Source organism: Thamnophis elegans, chromosome 1 (assembly GCF_009769535.1).
Source record: "Thamnophis elegans isolate rThaEle1 chromosome 1, rThaEle1.pri, whole genome shotgun sequence".
Taxonomy (NCBI): Eukaryota; Metazoa; Chordata; class Lepidosauria; order Squamata; family Colubridae; genus Thamnophis; species Thamnophis elegans.
In genome coordinates, this window is record NC_045541.1 from 106,777,252 (window position 1) to 106,802,654 (window position 25,403).

General features: G+C 38.1%; 1 protein-coding gene across 2 annotated transcripts in view; it reads left to right on the top strand.

The window, feature by feature from the left end:
* Window positions 1-25,403, top strand: part of TSPAN18 (tetraspanin 18) — a 183,092-nt gene that overhangs the window by 25,649 nt on the left and 132,040 nt on the right. For both annotated transcript variants that reach the window (XM_032226439.1, XM_032226449.1), the window contains exon 2: window positions 7,778-7,880. The gene's annotated coding sequence lies outside the window, so the exon portion shown is untranslated. The remainder of the gene's footprint in view (window positions 1-7,777; window positions 7,881-25,403) is intronic.

The window sequence follows — 25,403 nt, forward strand, 5'->3', positions numbered from 1 at the left end:
CAGCTAGTCCAGAATGCAGCTGTGCGAGCGATTGTGGGTGCACCTCGCTTCACCCACGTAACACCTATCCTCCGCGAGCTGCGCTGGCTACCTGTCGATCTCCGGATACGCTTCAAGGTGCTACTTGCCACCTATAAAGCCCTTCATGGTAGTGGATCTGGGTACTTGAGAGACCGCCTACTGCCGATCACCTCCACACGACCCATTAGATCTCATCGTTTAGGCCTCCTCCGAGTTCCATCCGCTGGCCAATGCCGACTGGCCACCACGCGGAGGAGAGCCTTCTCGGTGGTAGCCCCGACCCAATGGAACGATCTCCCCGTGGAGCTTCGTACCCTCACCACCCTCCAGACCTTCCGCGCAGCCCTTAGAATCTGGCTATCCCGTCAGGCCTGGGGCTAAAGATTGTAACCCGCCCGAATGGTATGAATGTTGCCTTTTAATCATGTACTGTCTTATATGTAAAAGTCTGTTTTCCCCCCCTTCCTTTGGATTGTGAGCCGCCCTGAGTCCCCCCAGGGAAAAGGGCGGCATACAAATAAACAATCTAAATCTAAATCTAAACTCTTGTACTAGCCTAGATGAATGTCAGCCCTAAAGAAGTTGCAGCTGTTTTAATCCCACTGAAAAAGGAGGGAATTAATTATAAAGCTTCACTTTGAAGTCAGCCAGGCTGAGAGTCTTGGAACCTCCTTCCCACCTCCCACCTCCTATTTGTTTGGGGTTGGGGATGGGGATGCCTTGGGTTATACCAATGTCATCTGTAGTCAATGATCATAAATAAGCAAAGATGGAAATTAAATGGTGGAAGGAGACATCTTAATTCTATCTTTTCTTTCTAAAAAGGATTGCATTTTAGAAATGCAATCTTTGAGTTTGTGGGAAGTAATTATTCATTGCTTTCTAAGATTGGCTTTTGGTCATTATAGGATAACTTTCTTTTCTGTTGCAGTTGGACTGTTGCAAAACAGTATCACCATAACAATAGCAAACTCCTGATGGTTTTCTACAGAAAAACGTCAGCACTAAAAATAAATTTATACTCCTCAAATGGCATAAATGTACTTAATCCGGGCTCAGCAATCACTAAATTGTTAGGGTTTAACAATAGGATAAGATCATGCTCAATCCTGACTCAGTTTGGGACAGGTAATGGGAGCTCACTCTTGTTATTCAGCACTAGGGATTCAAAGCACTGAACTGTTGACCTTTCCGATCGACAAGCTCAGGTCTTAGCCACTGCCCTACTGCTTATATTTATAGACAAAGAAATAAAGGTTTGTTGTGAAAGCAACTGCATGGGAAGGCTTCTGGACTGGGGCTGAAAGGTGAAAGCGGAAGCAGTATGCTCTCTTCCATATTTGGGTAGACCAGGTTGCCCTGATAATAAACACTGCATGTGATATAACAGCTAAAAGTTAATCTCCCATCTTTTCTCCAGCTGCTTCAATTACCTGTTTGCTTTTCTTAATGAATTAGCTAGGCAGAATTGCTAAGTCCTCGACTTGTGACCAGTCCTAAAGTCCTCGACACATGACTCACAGCAGCAACAGCTCAGCCATGCCTGATTGGCTAAGGCGCAACTTGCTGAGCCCGGGTTGCCATCCAGAATGCCTCCACATCTGCCTCTAAGGTGGAGCTGCAGGCGTTCCTTGGCCTCTTGAATTTTTACTCACCTTTTCTACCTCAAAAGGCATCACTAGCTGAGACGCTGCATTGGTTGCTCAACTGATTCGTGGTCTGGTGCTGGGGCAGCCATGAAGCGCATGTGGCACCGCCTTCCACCTGAGGTCTCCGCTCAATCAGGCCCTTCCTGCCTGGCCGTCGTTGTCCAGCAGCTGGCCCAAGTTCCGTTTCCACCCACGGTTCCACCATTGCATGAAAATCCATTTGAGGCCTTCGCACAATCAGGCCTCCCCTCCCTTGCTACCGCCTTCAAGCAGCTGGCCCAAGTTCTACCTCCATCTGCGAGTGCACCTCCCAGCCTTTTCCAGCGTGAGGCCTTCACCCAATCAGGCCTCGCCTATCCGGCCACTGCTATCCGGCAGCCCCAACCAGTCTCACCTCCATCCGATGCACCCCCTCGCCCGGACTTACCCATTTTGCAGGATCCACCTTTGGGGGTAGGCCGTGATGATGTCGCCTGAAGCTACACTCCCTTCAGGGAGGAGCTACCACAGGGACTCCTTACCTTGTCGACGGCGCCTCCCGTTCTGGGCGGGTCCAACGCTGGCCTACCTTCTTAAGTGATTATGCATGCGCTTCATTTCTGCAGGCGCACTCGCTAGAGGGGAAGAAGTGGTAAGTCCTCGACTTGCGACTGGTCCTAAAGTCCTCAACTTATGACCGGCCACAAGTCCTCAACGCACAACTGACAGCCAGCAACAGCTCAGCCGCGCCTGATTGGCTAAGGCACGGCTGGCTGAGTGCGGGCTGCCTAAGCATTCCTATTGGTCGCCCTGCTTGACAGCTCCCGTATAAATAGCTGTCAAGCAGGGTGAGGTGCTGAATCGCTGTACATAGTTTTGTTGCTGTTCTACCGAATAAAATACCTGTTCTCTTACCTCAGCCGCCTCACGCCTCTTTAGTTAATTCCGAACTTAATACGGATAATGAGTAATACTTCAATTCTATTTTCAAATCAAAGCTAGAGACAGGGTGGAAGTGATTGGATTCTGTATTTCAGATTCACCCAGTTTTTCTTCAGAACACTTGCAGCATCAGCCTTTAATTTTTTTAAATGTCAACTTGTGATGAGCATATGCAGTACATTCTACCAGAAGGTACTTCTCTGTAAACTGGGGCTTGACTACTGGTTGAGTTGAGCCTTCCTGTCTTAGCATCCCTACAGGACAGTTTAAGAAGTGTTATAGAACAGTAAGCTAGCTTGATAGCTGCCTCAAGCTGGGAAGAAAATGCTGTAAGAGAAAGATTAATCTTAAGGCAATGAATTTTAAAGACTTGCTTCTTTTATGTGTTCTGGAAACCTATCAAAATGCTAATGGCTCTGCTGCTTTAACCTTCAACATGTTCAGTGTTTTGTAAACATTTCATTTAATGGTATAGCATCTTAAAGATAATAAGGGACTTGTAGAAGTCATGCAGTTGGGTGATATTTGGCAGGCTGCAGTCACAATTTGCATGTGGTGCAAAAGTAATGCACAGGCTGGATTCCTAGCCTTGAATTTTAGGGAGCAAATTCATTCACCAATCTGTCATATGATTACTACTCTGTCTGTTGTTGCATCTTTTGTGGAAGTGATAAATCTCCATCACTGCCTCTGTCTCTTGAATGAATGTGTGGAGAGGAATTTTTTTCAAAAGGTTGGTCAAATATTGCACTTATTGATTTATCCCTGCCTCCCTAGACAGATTCTAGGTGGTTTATAAACAGTAACAACAGCATAAGATGACAATTATTTGATCACAATAACATAGGAGCCAATAATTCTTCCAAATATTTGGGATTTAAAACTATGTTAAAGAAAAAAAAAGCTTTTATTTCCAACTGATCCTTAGTTTCCTAGCAGAATAATGTCATAAGTATTGTTTGTTTCTTTGACTGATATCATACTTTTCCCGCAGAGACTCAGAGGAGCTTATGTAAGCAGAATAGACTGGAGTGACTGATGACAGATATTCCAAAAGTCAACTCAGTCACCTCTCGTATTTGAGGCCAGTTTAAACTTGGGTCTCCCCGGTCCCTGTTGTAACTAGTACATCACACATTTTCTATGGTGGAACCAAGGCAGAACAATATTTTGTTTCAGCTTACAAACATGAAAGAGCTATCTGAAGAATTGGTGGCAAGAATTGCGCTATTATTTATGAGTGAATTGGGAGCATGATGGCTCTGCGATTAAGAAACTAAGCTTGTCAGCTGGAAAGTTAGCAGCCCAGGTTGAAGACCCTAATCCTGCGTGACAGGGCAAGCTGCCTCAGCTTCTGCCCACCTAGCAGTTTGAAAGTATGAAAATGCGAGTAGATAAATAGGTACTTCTTTGGGAAGGTAACAATATTCTATGTTTTGCTGCACGCTTTGTGCTATGGCGTGACATGATCATGGAAACATCTTCGGATAATGCTGACTCCCACGGCTCAGAAACAAGATTCTCCACTAAATTTCCGTGACTACAAAAGTTTTGTGAATAACAGGATGTTAGTCTTACGTATCAAGGTATACTTGTTAGTATTCCTGATATTGCCAGTAGAACATCATCATATTAATCCCTTTTTGTAGTATGTCTGCTTAGAATCTGGAATGGTTAGATTTTGCTGCCAATATCATCTCTCTTCACTTTGCATAATTGTAGTAGCCATTGTCAGAATATCTGTCTCATGCATACCAAAGTTTCACACTGGGTATTTATTGTTTGGATGACTGCATACAGAATATGAATAAGGAAGAAATTCATATATGCTTTTCCCTGAATAATGTAGGTTTGATTCGTAGGAATTAGTATTAAAATGCTGGATTTATTTCTTGTTGGTAATAACCTAATCTTCTTAAGGATGGTAGGCAGAAAATATTCCCTTAAATGCAGTTAGAACTTTCAAAGCCTATATGGAATTAAAATTTGATATTCAGGAACTTCAACTCAGTTATATTGAAAATATAATATTTCACTGTCAAGAAACCTCTTACATTTGTTTAATGTATGAGACATGCTTAATGCTTGGGTTTCTTTTTAGTTTGGCTTGGTATAATGCCCTTGTTGTTGTTGTTTTTCTTACAAAAACTCACATTACATCTTGCACATTGATGTGCAGATCCATACAAATGCTTGTATCAGGGCAGTAAATGCTTGGATACTTATATTCACAAAGACTTTTTTGTACTCTCAAGAATTAGAGGTAAATAAGACAAATAGCAATAGCAATAGCAATAGCATTTAGACTTACACACCACTTCATAGTGCTTTATAGCCCTCCGTAAGCGGTTTAAAGACTCAGCATATCACCCCCAACAATCTGGGCCCTCGTTTTACTAACCTCGGAAGGATGGGAGACAGAGTCAACCCTGAGCCCTGTCAAGATTGAACTCCTGGACTTAGCAGTGAGTTAGTCTGCAGTACTGCATTCTAACCACTGCACCACCAAGTGTCTTAGAGGAAATGAGAATCGAAAACAGCATTTTCAGCTACTTCATCATCAGTTTGGTGCTGTTTCAACTGGCACTGGCTTTGGAATGGCAGGAACTTTGCAGGATAAAAAAAGGAGGATATTCTCAGTTGAATTTGATATGATCCTCCCCAGAAGTGTCCTAGAATAGTCCCTTGTTTATTTTCCAAGGATGTTAATATTCTGATTAGTTTGTGCACAAATGAGAGAAACGCTGTTGCTGTTGTTATTACTACTGCTGCTGCTGCTTTGCCATCCTCCTGACTGTCATCAATAACCAAGGTGTTTCAAAGAACAGTTGTGACAATCCTTATTCCAAGAGCCAGTAGAAAAAGTAAATGCAGTTTATTATTTAGCACTCATGATGTTGCCCTGTTTTATTATAGAGCATGCACTTGAAATGCAAGAAGTCCATCCCCAATGTCTGTAGGTAGAGTTGAAGAACTTCTTCCTGAAGACCTGGATTATTGTCCTGGACATTATTGGACTATCTGGACCATGGTCACATTGTATATATGGAGGTTCCTTATGTCCTGTGTGGATTATGTTTTACAAAAAATTGAAGTCTTTCAGGAAATCACAATGAGTTCATGTGCAATGTCATTTATTTGCCTTTTGTGTAAGCCAAGTAATATTAATTTGTCAATCAACATTTATAATCAAATGTGATATAATGAAAACCAGCCAACTGTGCATTATTCAGTGCAGTAAATCATGGCTAAGCTGGATATGTGGACCAGGTCTAAAAAAGAATTGCAATTAAAATAGACAAAAGAAGAATGGCATTAAAAGAGGACTAGTTATGAGTGGGCAGAGAAAAAAATATGTGATTATTCCAGTAGCCTTTATACTATGAATCAGTTATGTTTCTGTCTTGCTTGAAGTATTAAGAAAAGAAAGAAACATGGATTTTTACTTTTATCTTGATGGAAATAAAGGAATTTCAGAGGAATTTCAGATTAAGCTGGAAAAGATACAGATAAAATAGAGAGGTACTTAACTTTTGAAATATATATTTTCTTCAGTATCAGGAGTCCATGTATTCAATTGATAAATTAAAAAACATAGCCCTAAAGTTTACTGCAATATGCTCTGCATGAGACTGCCCTTGAAGAACACTTGGAAATTTCAACTGGTTCAGTACGTGACTGCATGGATAGTAAATGGTATTGGATACATGGCATTAGTAGCACCACTATTACATGAGCTGCATTGGCCACCAGTAGGATTATTGGTGCAATTGTCACCTTTAAAATCCTATATGGGTTGAGACTAGATTATTGGGTTACCTGAGGGACTGCCTTTTTCCAAGAGTTTCTACTCATCCAATTTGATCCAACAGAATGAGCATGTTGGAAATCCCACTAATCCACCAGAATAGAGTTGGAAGGGACCTTGGAGATCATCTAGTCCAATCCCCTCCTCAAGCAGAGACCCTACACAGTTTCAAAGAAGTAGTTGTCCAGATTCTTCTTAAAAACCCTAGCATTAAAGCACCCACAGCTTCTGATGCCCAGCTGATTAACTGTTCTCAGTGTTAGGAAATTTCTCCTTAATTCCAGGTTGTTTCTCTCCTTGATTAGTTTCCGTCCATTGTTTCTTATCTTGTCTTCTTGTGCTTTGGAAAATAAGTTGACCCCTTCTTCTTTGTTTGGCATTAGTTAAACAATGTCAAGCACTGATAAGCCTCATCCACTGTAGCCCCTGACCTATGGAATATTCAGCCCTCAGAGATTAGAATGGCCCCAACTTGGTTGGCCTTTCATAATGCTTTAAAAACATGACTGTGTAGCCAGGCCTGGGGCCTCAAATGTATTTATTGGTTCAACTAACCTTTCTAATTCATTCATTATCTAAAAACAAATGTGTGTGTGTGTGTGTGTGTGTGTCTGTCTGTCTGTCTGTCTGTCTGTGTGTGTTTATTGTTTCAAAGTATTTTATTGTTTTAGAACTGTAAGCTACCCAAAGTCACTTGGTTCACATGAACAGTCATAGAAATTAAATAAAGAATTTTATATTAAACAAAATTAAAATTCCACTACAGCCTCATATGTTTTTTTTAAAATGAAAGTTAGAGATCAAAACAACGTACAAGAAGGTTGCAGTTTGGCCAAATGTGATGCCTTGTAATAGAGTAATAGAGTAAAGTAATGGAATCTAAAAAGTGGATGGGTAGGAAGAACTGTGGTTTAATATCTTTATAGTAAATGAATAAAATTGTTAAGGTTTGAAAGGCAATGATGCCTATACGATGGAGTGTGTGGATTGTACCAGGTATATTCATTTACTGATATTTTATGCCACTTTATTGTCACAAGCTTTGAGTGCTTAAAAAAAGCTTTGAAACAGTCTAAATTCTAATTGTAAAAGAAAGGGGAAGGGGTTAACATCTACCAGGGTCAGAGCAGATCTTTATGTGCCCCAAATGTTCTGACAGAGTAATATTTTAGCAATCTTGCAGGGAGGGGGTATTCAGAAGCATGTGGGCAAACTGTTTTGTAGACGCGGAGTTGAGCAGAATAACTGTCTGTAAAGCTTTCCAAAAGACATCATGATTGAAGTTCATAGTGACAAAGAAATGCATTTTTGGAGCAGTTGACTAAAGCGTTGGAATTTATTTACTCACTTATCTTTCTTTTTTCCCCCTTCCTTCTAGTGCACAATCAGAACAAGAAGGAGATATAGAAGTTTGAAAATTCCTTCTCCCAGGGAAGAAAAAGGAGAGAGGAAACATTCAAGTTATCACCAAGAGGCAGAAGGTTTGTTTGGCTAAATGAAAGAGGCATTCTTCTTTGTGTAAGCCCTTCTGAGTCCTCAGCAGAAATGATATAGTTTAATCTTTGTTATCAGACGACTTTGTAGCTACAGGATGCCTTTTACACTAGTCAGTCTCATCTGACTAGAATCATTTTTCAGTGGTGAATATTTTGAGAGATGTAACTTTGATTGCGTGATAGTAACCATTCAGAGATAGAGTATGACTCAGTTATGCATGTGTTTGTTAGGGAATTGCAGAGAAATTACTCTGTTGATTTAGAAACTTAACAGTTTTAAGGGTGGTCACCGTTCAAAAGCTAATCAATGTTCTAATCAGGTTAGATTAGAATATGATGCAAGGGTGCAAACATGAGGGAAACCAGGATTTATATTCCCAAATGAGTGGGTTCTATTGAAATATTAATACTAGACCTAAAGTAATTGGGCCAGTACAAAGAAACAATCCATTCTCTGTTGACTGATATCAAAAGCAAATTGTCAGGATAATCTAAAGTATTTATGTGGTTGCTAAGATTTGGCAGTGACTTGATAACCCACAATCAATCTAAAAGCAAACTGAATTGCTTGGCCATGAGAAAAATATATATCCAAGATCCTCTTTAGGTAATATGAACTATAAAATATCAAACAAGCTTTTAAGTTCTCCAGAACTCTTTCTTATGGTTGATTAAGTGTGGTGTTGGCTTTACTATTAGTGATAATCTTTGACTTACGATTGATCCCAAATTTCCATTGCTGATCAAGATAGTTGCTAAGTGAGTGGTGTTCCATTTTATGACTATTGAAGCGACAGTTGTTAAGGGAATCACTGCAGTTGTTCAATGAAGCTTGTGGTTGTTAAGTGAATTTGGCTTCCCCTATTTAGTTTACCTGTCAGAAACCAGCTACGATGATTGCAGATGGTGATCATGTGACTCTGAGATGGGCAGCTGTCATAAACTCATGCCTGTGGCCAAGTGCCTGAATTTTGATTGCATGACCATGGACAATATGGAAACAGTTGCAAGTGTGACAACTAGTCATAAGTTGCTTTTTGCAGTTCCATTGTAACTTTGAATGGTCAATAAACAAATGTCAAATACTACCTGTACAACCATAAAATCTGTCATGAATTAAGTCTTTAATATAGAGGATAGGAAGAGAGGTAACTTGTTAGACTGGGTGCTTTACAGGTTTTAGCTAATGTCTTGGAATCCTGGAAGAAACCCCATATTTACAGGTTACTCATACCTCTTAAGCCAATAGAATCGGAATTCAGTTCATGTATAGCGTTTGTCCATTGCAGTTGGGTGACTAATGAATTTAAATAACAATTCACATTTCTTAGAAAATTTGTTGATGGGAGGGAACCAATTTAAGAACATTTAGATATACTTCATAATATTATGCTTGAAATCCAAGAATTGTCCAGGTTTTCATGGGTGCGTTACTATAATACATTAGCAATAATATCTTCATCACAAGCATGTGGATTGTTGTTTTATCATAGTATTTTTAATTACACTTAAGAAAGCTAGATAGATTTTTCTTGTCTGTTTTTTCAAAATGGATTTTCAGAATATATCTCTATCTATAGATAGGTAGATAGATAGGTAGTTGTAGATGTTTGTATGTGCGTGCATGCATGTATGCACATATAAATACTATATAGTCCCTTAAATTAAAAAAAAATATTAGGAAGATTAAAGTATATATTATAGCCAACATTAACAATAATGCTAACTGAAGTGACTGATTTTAGAGGAATTGTTTTTTTAGTTTTGAAGGGAGGTATTGAAATAAGATTGTTGCATGACAGCAAAATGAGTGGCTGATAAATAAATAAATAAAATGATTGACAGGTCTTGACTGGGCAATTTTTCAGAGTCACATTAATGCCTCTGAAACTTTCTTTAATTGTCTGGCAACTTTACATGTGAGGAAGCAGTCCATAAAGTAAGCTTAGTGGGGGGGAAGCCAAATCTTTATAGCAATGTCTGGAGATATTGATTAAAAAATGAAGCCTCTTTCATAATTCAGATAGAAGTAGAGTTTGCCTTTAGCTTCTGAATTCAATCAAGAGATAAATGTGAATGCCTTCACATAAGGTCTGGGAGTTTCGATTAGAAATATAGAACCAAACTGGGGCCTATGCAGTTGACCACCAATTGTAGCATCAAACATGGTTTATTTTTAAGCATGATTAATGCAACTTTTCTCAGTGTACTACATTATAAAAGCATAATCAAGAAAAATTAGGTTTGGAGTTAAAAATATAATCCCCACATTGTGTATCTCTAAGAATTATTATTTTTTCTAATATCTTTAACAAACATGTATGTGATCTAAAAGAGATTTACAACAGAAGGGCTAAAAAGACTGTTGTGAGTTTAGTTTCAGAAATACTTCTTTGCTAGTGCAACTGTCTCTTTCAATATAAAGACACATTTTGATTGTAATCCTAATCTTGTTTGTCAAGAAACATTACTTTTAGCCACTATTAAGGAAAATTCATTGTTCATTTATTCAGGAACCAGAGGCAAGAGAGAGACAACATTTAAATATTTAAATTTTCTTTGTACAATGGATTTTTAGCAATGCAGTGTAAATGGGAAAATAATTTCTAATAGTAGTAAATAAAATGTTGGAACAAGCTGAATAAACTAGACAGCAAGCGTATCTTTGCAAATTTCTGGTACAAAATGTTAGCTTGTGTGGGATAATTAAATATTTTTTAAAGCAGCAACACAGTATTAGATTCTTTTTTCCTTGCTTTTTTAAAAAATTCAGCCTCTCAACCATGCAGTAGTGCTTTGTAATGACCTTGCTTTCAATTAATAAACATTTGCTTTCATGATTTTCCTTCTATACTAATCCCCAAATTCTTAGTCATAGCCATTCTGACTGGGAATTAAGGGAGGTGTAGTCAAACACCTAAGGATGTCTGTATTGGAAAAGAATGCTGTTGAGAGATTATTAGAAGAAAAAATAGGTTACTTGAGTCCTCTAATACAAGCATTAGATTGTGGCATTAACATTGAGAGAGTTGGACAGGAAAAACATGTGGGAGGAGTTTCATTCATCCCAATTCTTCCATTTTGACAGTGCAGTTTTCTTTGACAGTGTAGGTTTCTTTTTATCCTTTTTTTTGCTATCCCTGAAAATGTTAAAAAATCATCTTTTAGCAGGAACAGATTGCCATTATGACACTGTATTAATGACAAGAAAGGAAATCCTTTGATTCTAAAACAGGAGAGTAGATCCAATCCTGTTAACCATTTCTTCTTCTGTTGTCACTTGGAATTTTGTGAACTTAACATATTGTAAATGTCTAATAGGAAGGCAGGAGAGAATTTAGAGCAAAATCACATAAATAAGCAAGTAAAAAAGTTATCAGGCAGAATGAATGAATTAATTAATTAATTAATTAATTAATTAATGCTTTCTGGTTAAAATACCTAGTTTTTCCTCTATGTAATGCTACATGAAGACTAAATAGACCCACATAGTGGGGTTTGGACTGGGTTGAGATGAAACAGAACTAATGATGACTGGTGCATACTGGTTTGGTGAGGTGGAACATAGTCAAAGGTACATAAAGCCAAATGATTATTATAGCAAAGTCCTAGGAAGCTCCTAAACATACTTAGCTACTTCTTCAAATTTTAGAAGGAAACACTAGAAATATATGTGTCTTTTTCCAAAGGAATTTCATTTAATCTCCTAAACTATTTTAACTATTTACACAATTCAGTATGGGTTACTGTTGTGGCCCAGCAGGAGCCGTTGGAGCTGCCGATGGACTCCGATAGCGAGGACCCTTATGAGTCTGCTATGGAAGATGTGGAGGACCCTGGGCAGGGTTCAGACTCAGAGCAGGAACCAGAGAGGCTGGTTGGCCACCAAGAGGTACCTGAAGCATGGAGCAGTGGGGAAGATCAAAGGGAGTTTGTCCCTGATGCCAGGCAACGTAGGGCAGAGAAACTGAGGCAGCAGTTATGGAGACAGACTTATAAGAGATAATCAAGCCCAGGTGGTTGTGGCTTGGCCCCTCCCAAGAGAGTATATAAGAAGAGACTTTTGGAGGACGCCTTTTGCAGGACACAACCATTCGTAGTAATCTGGAGAACTCCTTGTCTGGTCTGCCTTATGTTCCCATGTCTGTTGGAGTCTGGGTTACTGCTAACTTCTTGCCAGTGAGTCGTGTCTGGGCTTTCAGCCAACAGGATTATAATTGCTGTGAATAAAGAGTGGCAAACAGCTAAGCCTGTGTCTGCATTCATTACTTGACGGAGGGGAAGGCAGAACAGGTTACTATATTTACAGTGTTGTGTTCTAGCTGATTTTCTTCTTCATTTCCTTATTGTATTGTTTCTTTGGTAATATATGAAAATAAAATAAAATCTTTGCTCTACTATTTTTGCAAGATGTTTTAGCTTGGCTTATTAAAATTGTCCGAGCTTAATGCAGTGCTTCATCCTACCTCTAGTTATTTCATGTCTCAAGTGTGTGTGTGTTTAAAAGAGAGAGAGGGAGGGAGGGAGAAAGAGAGAGAGGGATTGGAAATATATTTTTGGAGTTTTGATTGAAATTAGTGGTTCACAAATCAGCTAGAATTGTTCTAACTTTGTTCAATAATGTTGTAAGTCTACATTTGTTTGAAAGGAGTCTGATTATATGATGTTATATTATGTATCACCATTTTCCACCTTTTTTCTATCTTTTTTCCTAGTTCTTCTATTGGCAGATCATCTGCCAATAGCTATTCAGATTATATATCAATTTAAAAGTAATTCTGTATCTATATCTCTGTAATCCTACAGTGTCTGGAGACTCTCATTTATTTTTACGTCAGCTACAAAACACATAAAATGACAGTGAATGTAGTATTTCCTTTTGCAATACTTGAAGTGCTGAACTTGTTTCTCCATTGGCAGGAGCTATTACCTTGCCTTACTTCCTGAATGCAAGGCAAGTAATAAATATAATATTTTGTATTAGTCAGCTAACAGGAGCTCTAATTGATCCATGTTATTGTCTGCCACTTCTCAATACATTGAGGTAAGCAGAAATGAAGATATGTATAAGCTACTCTCATACTGGTTTTGCGACTCGGCAATGAAAATTGACAGTAGACTAAGGTCATGTGAAAGGGCAACATTTTGTAGTTATTTCAACTTGGACTTGCTGAAATAATGTGGTACCTTAACAAGGATGCCCCAAAGTGCAGCATTTGGCAAGCTCTTTTTGTTTCCCCAAACTGCTCTGCTTCAACAAAATATATATTCTGTAAATACGCCACTCAGATACAGAAGACGGTAGAAAACTGGTAAAGTGAATGCTTTAATGCAGCACAGTGTCTAGATGTTGATACAGTGCAACAAAAAAAAAGTTTCATTGAAGATGGAATTAAAGCAAAGTAATTTATTTATTTATTTATTTTAGAAAATTTATCTTTTCCAGATGTCAATCAGTCTCAGTACAGAAGTGCTAAAAATGGGGAGACCGTGAGTTCTATTCATGCTTAGGCCCAATGCCAGGTAGGTGATCTTGGGCTAGTCACTTTGTCTCAGCCCTAGGAAGTAGGCAATAGTAAATCATTTCTGAAAAACCTTGCCCCAAAACAGGGCAGTCACTTGTCAAGGTAGTCTCCAAGAATCAGATCCGATTAAACAGAAGATATATGTGTGTGTGTGTGTGTGCGCGCACGTGCGCACACACACACAAACACACATATACATACATACATACATACATACATACATACATACATACATACATACATACAATCTCAATCTTACAGGGGAAAAGACCTGAATACAACAAGACAAGCATATATATATATATATTTATTTAAAGTCACAACCCCTGGTATGCCCAAATGGCTAGCTGATGAGAGCTAAATAGCTTGAAATAGATCTATACTAGTCTATATATATATATGTTTTTTTTTTATTTGTGCTGATAAATAAATAAAGGGAGACTAGTATAGATCTATTTCAAGCTATTTAGCTCTCATCAGCTAGCCATACCCTTACTGGGATTTGAACCTGGGCTATATTGCATACTAGGCATACTAGGCAGAGATCTTAGCCATTAGGCCACAGGCTCTTATCCTGTTATCAGGATATATATATATTCTGAGGTTTTCGCGGGTGTTAGTATGTAGGTCTTTGGTTATCCGGGTTTTCTCCCACATAAAATTGGAAGTGTCTTGGGAAGTGTCTACGTCGCCAACGTACGTATGTATGTATGTATGTATGTATGTATGTATGTATGTATGTATGTAAAAGGGTCGTGATAGTTCAAAAAAAGAATTAACATTGATATTTTGTAGTTCAGATAACAATTGGAGGAAAGGACACAAGACTGTTTAAATATCTCTCTGACCTGTGCTAATGGTAAGAAAGGATCATCTTCACATGTGGATTTTTCAGTGGTAAAACCAGACTTTATTTGGCATTTTAAGTTGGATTTACGTTAGCAATATATGTCACCAGGATGTACCAAATTCTGCAGTGAATCCATTTCACAGCTTGAAAACATTTGCTCCCCAGATTAACTATTAGCAAACATAAGCTTTCAAATAAGTAAGACCAGCACACTCACTCCAGGTCTGCTAAACTCTTTAAGCTTTCATCTGCACCAATGTTTACTTTAGGCATCAGGTAATCCATATAAAGCTTGATGTTGATGATTTTGAGTTGAAAATGCTGGGGATGCCAAAAGAATTCCAGAAAGACTCTTATCTAAATAAACAAAACCCTACATATTAAAAAGTTAAATAAATAGCTGCTCTTTATTTGGACAAATGAAGCTGGAGCCGGTGGCTGGTTTTGCTGGTAATCATTTTGTTTACATTTTAGTTCTTTAAATGTATTTTTAATAAGAATATATTTTCTAAACAAAATGCAAATATAAAGCACATGATAAATATTTGCTATAGTCAGATTACTATAAGAATAAATGTATGTCTCTATCGTCAAGGTCCTCGGATGGATGGATTTTATATGTTACATTTGTTTGTAAAGTTTTTTGTATTTTAGTATAAATTCATGTTGTTCTTACCTCTTAAGTTTTGAGATTCATTTCTCAATGGTAAAGGATTAGGCTAACATTGCATGGAACATTGATACCTTTCACTTAGAGGATTTGCTTTTATTAACCGTGTCTCGATGTCTGCAGACATGGTTTTTAAATTGCCTCTGCACTTCATGGTTGCAAGGATGCATCATATGAATATCACTTCTGTACATGTTGAATTAGAAACAGATGCTGCTTGTTTCATTATGGAAGACAGTCAAGTATGCTTGATGCAGTTTGCCAAATCTGGGCTTAGCTAGATATAACAATGTGAAAAGAGAGAAGGAGAAAACTACTGAGCTTTATCGGTGGGACTGCCATTATTCCCCAGTAGCCCCCTGCAACTTTCCCTTTAGGCAGAGGGAAAGCATCTGTGAGGAATATGGTGGGGAACAGGAATGAAAGGCAGAATAATATTTCATGCTAGAAATTACTATCCAAATTAATGAGATCTGCTTGGCTAGGTTTATGTACAGTTGAGCCATCCAGAGTTCTGAAAGTAGCCTGATCCAGTCTCTTTGTTTTAACAAAAATAAAACAAAGTGACCATATCTGTAGTTATCAGAGCTACTTCACCTATATTCAACCACAATCTGACTAAAATAGCACTTTCTAATTAGTTCTTCATGAAGTATTGTGCCTTTTTATGTAGAGCGAAGGATAGAATAGTAATATTTTTTTCCCAAAAGTGCTTTTTCAAGAGGCAACTGGTCGTTCTGGTTATTCTTTGAAGATGTTTTGCTTCTCATCCAAGAAGCTTCTTCGGCTCTGACTGGATGGTGGGGAATGAATCCTTCCATTCCCCACCTTCCAGTCAGAGCTGAAGAAGCTTCTTGGATGAGAAGCAAAACATCTTCAAAGAAAAACTAGAAAGTCCAGTTGCGTCTTGAAAAAGCATCCTGGGATAACCATGACCTGAATGAATGAGAATCTCCATAGAGAAATAGCATTTTTCATTTATTTACTGCCTAATTTCTGATTCAAGTTTTTATGCATTAAAAAATAAAACATTAGTTACAGGTGTTAATTTCAAAAGTAGTCCAGGCCCACCATTGTCTCCTTCTCCCCTCCAGAATTAAATTATTTTCACTGCTTTGTGGAATGCAAACAAGATAGGAATTGAAGAACCAATTCTTTTGCCTACCTGGATAATGCATCAGGAATGCATGGCAGGTATATCTGCGGAAATAATGTGATTGATGTTTGACTGGTTCATTATTAAAGTCTGTCATCTTTTCAATTGATATTTGGTCAATGTATCTGAAAGCATAAGAAGTGGGGGAAAATGCTTTTAAATTATATAACTATCGGAAGATCAGTAGTATCTCAGTGCTGATATTTTTCATACATTTTTCTTGCAATGATTTGCTGCAATATTAATACTTTTTGATGTTGTATAGTGTAGCTTTCATTTATATTAGTAGTTTTATGACTTTGCCTTTATAAAAAGAAAATTTGGCAGTGGCAGCAGCTATTAAATATTCTTTTTTATAATGTTCTAATATAAATTCATGTATATTAAAATTACACCATTATCCAATTAAAAGTGTAGTAATATTATTTCTGTGAACTAACACATATCATGGTCTGCCTCTTCTTTCTCTTGATGGCTGCATCTATTTTCTGTGGTTTCTGACAAGATGTTAGGTGTGTGTGATGAATATAACTAGGGGATTGTAGTTTCAATGGACCTTGATGATATTCAATTGTCACTGAGCAGTGTTAATAATCACTGATTTGCTATTTATTTAAATTTTTCCAGAAGATCCTATGTTAAGTTTCATCTTATAGAATTTTCACTCTAATTCAGGAATGTCAAATTTAAGGTCTGTGGGCCACATTCTGCCTGCAGGGTGTTTAAAGCTGGTCTGTGGGCCAACCTCAAAATATCAAATATGATTCATACCAAATGTTGATATGAATGATCTCTTTAGTTATCTCTTCACATAGCACAGCTGTGAATTTTAAAAGTTTCCCAAATTTTGCCTGGTTTTCTTCACATGCAAGGGCAACTTTCAGAAAAACTTCACAAGTCTAAAATTTTTGAACAGCAGTATTTCATTTACACTTACAAATAAAACATTCAAAGTATTTCTTTTTGAATGTTTTACTAAGCCCAACTAATAGCTCCCTCACTAGCATCAGCATAAATTTAGGATTCCCAAATAACCTATTGGACATTTCCTTCATGCATGCTAGTTCATCAGTGTGTGCTAATTTTTTATGCTTTTGAAGTTCTCTGAGATATTTTTATGCATAATGTATACTACTAGTTTAAGTTTCGTAGTCACTTGCTGGTGAAATGGGCAACTATATAAGTTAGATAAATAAATTTAATTAGATAGATAGGTAGGTAGGTAGGTAGGTAGGTAGGTAGGTAGGTAGGTAGATAGATAGATAGATAGATAGATAGATAGATAGATAGATAGATAGATAGATAAATATAGTCTGCTCCAATGTTTTTATGTGGTGTTGTTTATGTTTCTCAGAGCATCTCCAATTCCAATTCATTTTCAGTGAAATTTTTTGTTGTGCTTTGGGGGCACAAATCTGTTTTTTTTTATGGCAAAGTATGTGTAGCAGATGTTTCAGTTATGATTTCTGTAATGGCTTGACTTATAGCCATTGTATTTCTGGGAGATGACCTAAAATATAATTTAAAAGATTATTTCTTTTTATGTTCATTCATGTTTGTGGTACACTAGAGACTGACACAAAATATCCAGTGCTATCTATTGTAGACACAAACATTCCTTCTCTTAAATATCCATGGAAGAATGTAGAATATTCTTAATAGAATAGAATATTTGTAACACAGAGTTGACATGAGGGGTCCTTGGTGCTCTTTGAGCTTGCTTTTATTCTTGCAAATGTTTCATTACTCAAACTAGTCTAGTATTGATGATGTTACCTTGTTTGGGTAATGAAACTCCTGCAAGAAAACAAACAAGCCCAGAGAGCATCAAGGACCCCTTAGAATGTAATTTATCATGTATTGCATGATATGAAGAACAAGTATGAAGCTGCTTTGTAGCCTGTCAGATGGGTAGGCTTTCCCAAGTATATTTTTGGCGAAGTACAAGCTTTCCAAGCAACACAGATTTTATTATATGGCAGTTACTGACAATCATCTGTTAACATATGAGCTGAGCCATGCCTTCAAATGTGTTCCTCTTCAAAATGTTGCCCAGCTGCAGTGATGTTTTGCCATGAAGGTTTGAAACTAATTACCTTGTGCATTTAATTAATAACTAACAAGTTCTGTCATTCCAGGAAACTAGAGAACTTCCATCTGGATCCATAACTGATTAAAACATGGAAGCCCAACTTCTAATTAAGGAGCAGACTTTTGGAAACCTATTTCTTTTCTGATTAATTATGGCTACATATTGTTTTCTCTTCTCCCTTTTCTTCATTCACACAAGGCTGAGAAACTTGAACTCTCTCGGCAACACAGTATGAAATGATATTTCATATTATTGTGGCATGGAGTATGCTTGTCCATTTTCTTCCTGCTGCGAGGGCAACCGGAACTTCACTGTCTTGAGTGGAAAATACTGAGTAAGAAAAGTAGCATTTGCTTTCCTTAAAGAATATGGTACCTGTTTTTTTCTCATCCCCTCTTTTCCTTTCCATTCATCAGCGGCTCCCACTTATCCCATATGTCTTTGCAGGCTGAGGCAGATTGTCCAATCTCAAAAAAAGAGAAGCCTATGTCTTTAAACCACACAATGCTGAAATGTTATGACAGAGCATCTTACTGGGGGATATAGTTTCCATGACAACCCCACACTAAGATAAGCAAGCTTGTTGTGTTATTTATTTATTTATTTATTGAAAGATTCGGGAGCAAAAAAAAAAAAAAAAGGAGGCAAACTTGTCAGTGTGGGAAACATGAAAAGAGAAAGCCATGCCAGCAGAGGCATTGGACGCAGTTCCTTTGTCTTTTAATTAGAGGACGCTATTAAAGCTTGCAGGAGGGAATGGTCTGCCTTCGCCTTCTTTTTCACTTTTCTTTTGAAAGACCTTGAGAAAAAACCCGCTTTATAGAATTACTGAACATGATTAGCGGCAAGACAAATACCAATTCTTGGTCCAAACATATGTATCCCAGCTTGGGAACAGGAGAATGTTTCAGTAAGGAATAGTTATAACATAATAAATATAATTCTACTTAGACATTAATGTAAGTATTACGCTAAGTGTTGGCTGCCTTCTCAATTTCCCTTTTCTGTTTGTGTTGGTCTAGAGTTACCATCATCCTCAGAAAATATTATTATTATTCAATTGTATCACAGCGGCCAGTTTCGCTGGATTTGGCATTGGTTACTAGTCGGGCCCCACCCAGGGCCCTAGGATGTCGTAACATATTTTCGTAATATGCGTGCAGATCCAAGCAGTGCGGTTTTTTGCATTTGACTGATGGTGATTTTGTCAACTTTTAACTGTTTTAAATGTAATTCCAGTGCTTTTGGAATAGCACCCAGTGTGCCAATTACCACTGGAATTACCACTTTGTGCCATAGTCGTTGAATTTTGATTTTTAAGTCTTGGTATTTTGCAATTTTTTCATGTTCCTTCTCGGCGACCCTGCTATCACCTGGTATTGGGATATCTATGATTGTGACCTTATTTTTCTCAACCAGTGTGATGTCTGGTGTATTATGCGCCAGTATTTTGTCTGTTTGTATACAGAAGTCTCACAAGATCTTGACCATCTGATTTTTGGTGACTTTTTCAGGCTGATGTTTCCACAAGTTTGTTGCTGTCTTAATATTATAATTTTTGCACAAATTCCAATGGATTATTTGTGCTACTGAATTGTGCCGCAATTTATAATCAGTCTGCGTGATTTTTTTACAGCAGCTGAGTATGTGATCAACAGTTTCATCAGCTTCTTTGCAAAGTCTGCATTTGGCATCTTCAGAGGATTTTTCGATTTTGGCCTTAATGGCATTTGTGCGGATAGCTTGTTCTTGCGCAGCCAGGATTAGTGACTCTGTTTCTTTCTTTAATGTACCTGTTGTTAACCATAACCAAGTTTGTTCACTGTCCACTTTATCTTTTATTTTTTCCAGAAATTGGCCATGCAGTGCTTTCTTCTGCCAACTCTCCATTCTTGATTTTATCACATCTTTTCTGTATTCTTGTTTTGTCTGTTGGGCCTTCAGTAGATTTTTGTTCTTTACTTCGATTAATAGATGTTCTTGACTTTCTTTTAAATAATCAGCCAGTGCATGTTTTTCTTCTTCAACTATTTGCTTCACTTGTAATAATCCTCTGCCACCTGATTTTCGGGGCAGGTAGAGTCTATCAGTATCACCACATGGATGTAAACTGTAGTGCATTGTCATTAGTTTCCTGGTTTTTCGGTCCAAAATGTCCAAATCAGCTTGTGTCCAGTTAACTATACCAGCTGTGTATCTTATAACTGGTATTGCCCAGGTATTTATGGCCTTGATTGTATTTCCACCATTCAATTTATATTTCAAAATTTTCTTAACTCTGTTGGTGTACTCTCGCCTGACAATAGTTTTACTTCTCCATGCTTGATGTTATCCAACTGCAGAATGCCTAAGTATTTGTAGGCTTCATTTTCTTTGCATTTAATTAGTTGGCCATTGGGCATTTCAATTCCCTCACATGCAGTGATTTTGCCTCTTTTTATGGATACAGTGGCGCATTTTCCCATGCCAAACTGCATTGAAATATCTGTGCTGAATACTCGGACTGTGTTTGTCAATGATTGGATTTCTATTTCTGACTTTCCATAGAGTTTCAAATCATCCATACATAGTAAATGCAAAAAATTTTCAGCTTCTTTGGCTGTTTGGTAGCCTAATTTCACTTTTTTTAAGATTACTGATAGTTGGATTATTATTATTATTATTATTATTATTATTATTATTATTATTATTATAAACAATTGTATCACAGCGGCCAGTTGTTTCACCGGATTTGGCATTGGTTACTAGTCGGGCCCCACCCAGGGGCCTAGGTCGTTGTTACGTATTTTCGTAATATGCGTGCAGATCCAAGCAGTGCGGCTTTTCTAGTATGGGAAGCAGCAGCAGCAATGCTTGAGGTATAACACCAACATAATTTACAGGAGCTGTTTTGCAAGGAAGAGCATATTTTCTCAAGGACTAGAAAAATGGAAGGAAACCAGTAGAGTGTGATGAATTAATTTGTTTGCCTGTGTAGCATGACAAGGGTTGCCCAAGGGCTATCTCAGGAACAGAAGTGGTAGAATCCTATATATGCTGCCAAGGTAAAATGCTAATAAGGATACTGTCACTTGGGTTGTAACAGACATTTGTGAAGCCAAACCCATAAAGCATCATAGAGGTTGACAGAATCTGTTAATCCCCTTCTGTGTTATTTTCCCATGTCCATACAAATTCTTTGAAGTAGTTTGCCTATCATACAAAAAGAAGAGCTTGTAAAAGGCAAGCTGTTGGAGCTGATTTGAGATGAGACTAATAGTGTGTGTGTGTATACACCTAGCTACCTACCTTTAGGTTTACCCTCTGAAATCTGAGTTACAATTTCATTTAGAGGCATGCTGAAGAATAGACCCAGGAAAGCTTATTTACCTTTGGAATAAATAAAATACTTATAGTGGTACCTTGTGTACTGACTGTAATCCATTCCAGGACCTTGGTTGGCACCTGATTTGGTCATGACCATAAGCAAGACTGACTGAGCATGCGCTGACACCAAAAAAAATAGTGTGCAAGGGGAAATCTCTGCGGCATGGGAAATCACTGTGTGGAGGATGTGTTCATGACTGGAGTGATACATTTAGCTGATTTTTGGTCACACCTGAATTGTTCATGGTTTGAGCCATTCGGGACCTAAGATCCCACTGTACTACTATATGCATCAATTTGATGCGGAAGAGTCTATCAGCTTAGGAGTGACTGACTGGTGTAAGAACAATGGCAACAAGTAGCCTAGCTTTTATAGGGAAAGGGTGGGAAGGATGACTACCTGCCTTCCAAGGATTTGGACATTCAGATACTGTCACTATGCCTTTGCACATGCATGCACACACACGTGCGAGCGTGCGCACACACACACAAACTTTAAATTAAAAAATAAATTGGCGAATAGAAACTGCACGGCTGTCTAGAACTGAGTTCTGAAAGAGAAAGCTGATATGGCATGCTTTGTAGTGATTTGCCTGAACAAAGACTGAGGGAGGCAAATGACTATCAGAAAGAGGCATTTAGAGACCTTCCTCCTATGATGCTCCTTCTGCTAGTTCTGATGTTTGTTCTTGAGGATCATGGAACAAGACAGAATGGGAATCCTGTTTACAAATGACCCATCCTTCTGCCTAACAGTTTCCTATAGAAGTTAGCCAAATGATTTTGGGTGCAATTGTGGAAATCCCCAATACTGGTAGTTCTAAGTAGTGTTGAGATCACCATAATAGGAATATCCCAAAGTTTCCCATTCTTCTCTACAGATACTGCACTCAAAAACTGTTCCAAGGGTTTCCAAATCCTTTGCAGCACGTTTTCTACAAGAAGAACAGAAAATCAATTTCAATAAATGGTGACATTCTGATTTTTACAATCTTTAACATGCTATCACTGTTTTCATGCAAGCTGCTACCAGTAGTAGGGTGGGGAAAAGTAATTTTGTTTTATTTTGACTAGTAAAAATTAGTAACCCACTTGTAACTTGATTTTCTTCTTTAGGACGAACCTTTATATTACATGACATATAAACGATTATGTCCTAACTAGCTTTGCTGATCAGTTTCTTATGACTTTTACAGCCATGTGAAAAGCAAGAAAGAAGTACTTCATTTACCAGCTGCATCATGTGAGAGTTATGGAGAAGACAGCATGAGAGAGTGAGACATGTATGGCTAAAGATCTGGTAGTTATGATGAGACTTTACAAGATTCAGTGGGTCAAGAGGATTCACAGCTGTGGTTACTGACGCCAAAGATAGTAGATGCTTGTGTAAGGATGATAATAAAGAGTTTCACCTAAATATTCTTCATACTTAGTTTGAAGCTATTTCTGTTGAGCAAGGGGAATTTTCTCTTGTGTTGAATTGTCTCAAATAAGCTCTTTGCCCTTTCACATTTCATAGGTTCTTTGAATGCAGAACTAGTTACTTTATGGAAAGAAATGAACTTTCCCAAGACTTAGTAGAGAGAGAATGAGCCCTTTTTATGGCTTTTCCTGGAAAATAAATTAGCTGTTATTATTTCAATTATCATTTTTTGACAATAGTCTGCTTGGACAGGGGCAAATAATAACTTGCATAAGTCATCCTAAGTGTAATATCTGATAAGATTTTTCTGGTAGTGTCACCTACGTTACAAAATATGCATTTGTAGATTTTCTTTATCATTGTTTCTTGGCCCTGGGGTTTAGTGTTTCCACTGGAGGTGAATATTTGTAGCTGAGGGTTGAACTATAGAATCCTTACAGCTCTCTGAACTTGGTTACTTTCTTGTAGACATTTTCTTACTTGACTAGGTAAAATCTTCAGTGCTAGAAGGGAGTGAGATTTGCTGTCTTTTTATATACAGTGGCTTGTCTTGTCAGTGTTGGTAAGACTATTGTTTTCTTCTTGGTAGTTTTTTGATTAGATTGTTGTTTGCGGATAGATTATCTGAGTAGGTAGTTCATTGATTGGAGTATTGTTTAAACCAAAAGACCTAGTCCTCCTGTCAGGGTTCCAAGTAACACCCCCATTGAAAGAAGACTCGAAGGCTTGAAGTTCTCCAAAGTTCCATTTTATTAGAGATTTCATATTGGCACATCTGGGAAAACCCAAATCTGAAAGCTTCCAGGTTTTCCCTACCCAAATTAAAATGCCCAGCACTCACATGTCTATCACATGGTCCAATCAAAGCCTATCCCAACTGGAGATGCCTCCCAGTCACACCCCTTCAGGTGCAGGGCAAAATGTCTTTGACTCTCTAGGACAGGAATGTTATTATGATTATGTATTTGCCATACCCCGTATAATCCCCCTTTTCCCACAGTATTAAATGTGGCGAAGGCCCAATGCAAAAGATGGCTTCCAGGCCTGACACCAGAGGTGGGTTGCTCCTCGTTCAGCCTGGTTTGGCTGAACCAGTAGCGGTGATCTGGCCTGGGTCGCAAAACGGCCCATAGGAGAACTGGTTCGGGGATGTGGCAGCCCTGGATCGCTGGCCCTGGGTCTGAACCAGTAGGAATCCACCACTGATTCAGACAAATGAGCCATTAAAAGGGACGTAGGAATAAACAACATTTATACATAATTCAAAAGAGACAATGATAAAACAAAAAAGGAAATAAAAAGACTAGAATACCTCCTCTCCAGAAAGCAATAGTGTGTAACTGGGAATTGTTCCTGGCTGCTTAATCCATTTATGCCTAGAATTTGCCACCACCATATGTATGCTTAGCACTCAGCCTTCCTGAACAATCTCTTATATTTCATGATTTTATGATTCTTCTGCAAGAGAGCATCTGCTTTTTTCAGCTCACTCATTTGGCCTTCTCAGCTCTCTTAAAGAAATAGGAAAAAGTTGCTTCTAGAATTTGACTGCCTTTTTCATAACTGGAGAATGAGCAGATTAATTTAATCCATATTCAGATATTTTGGCAGAAAAAGCAAACATCTGATTTCTGCTAAGAGTAAACCAACAATATGGTTTGGCTAACATTAAACAACTGGCAGTTTAGAATACTGGCCAGCTATATACTTCAGTTAAGGGGAGGAAGTAATAAAAAGGAAATTAACTGTGGTAATACAGTTAAAGACATAAGGTGATAACTGGAATTATTTTCTTTTCCATTCAACTTTGGAGGGTGGCGCACTGAAGATTTTTTAAGGGTGCCCCTTTAAACAAAGGAAGTGTTCATCCTGGCCCATTTTACTGAAGACTTTGGAGCTGTGTTCTCATGATGTGACCTAACCCTCTGCAATGACCTTATACAAGAAATGCCATTGGCTCGAAAATTCTCAGCCTTCCAGAAATAGTTGACGATAGAAGGCAAGGTGTATGCAGTGGGGTATAAATTTAAAAAATAAATGATTAATAAATGGTAATAAAGTTCTTAAATTGGGAAGACCTTGATGTCAGGCAGCCATATTCCTTTTGGATCTTTGGCCTGCCACACTCTCTATTATTCTACTATGCCGTTTCTATTGTGGGAAAATGGTAGGGGGGATGGTTCAGAGTTAAATGCTATGTAGCCAAAATAAAATTTCTTTCTAGAAAGTCAAAGTCATCCTTTGTCTTTGCACCTCTGCACCTGACTGGAACTGAATGGGTGGAACTGCCAGCGTGGCAGTGGAAGATTGGACCATGTGATGGACATATGGGTGTCGGGGCAAGATCTTGAACTTTCAACTGGATGGGGAAAACTGGGAAGCTTCCAGATTTGGGTTTTCCCAGATGTGCCAACATGGCTCTCTTA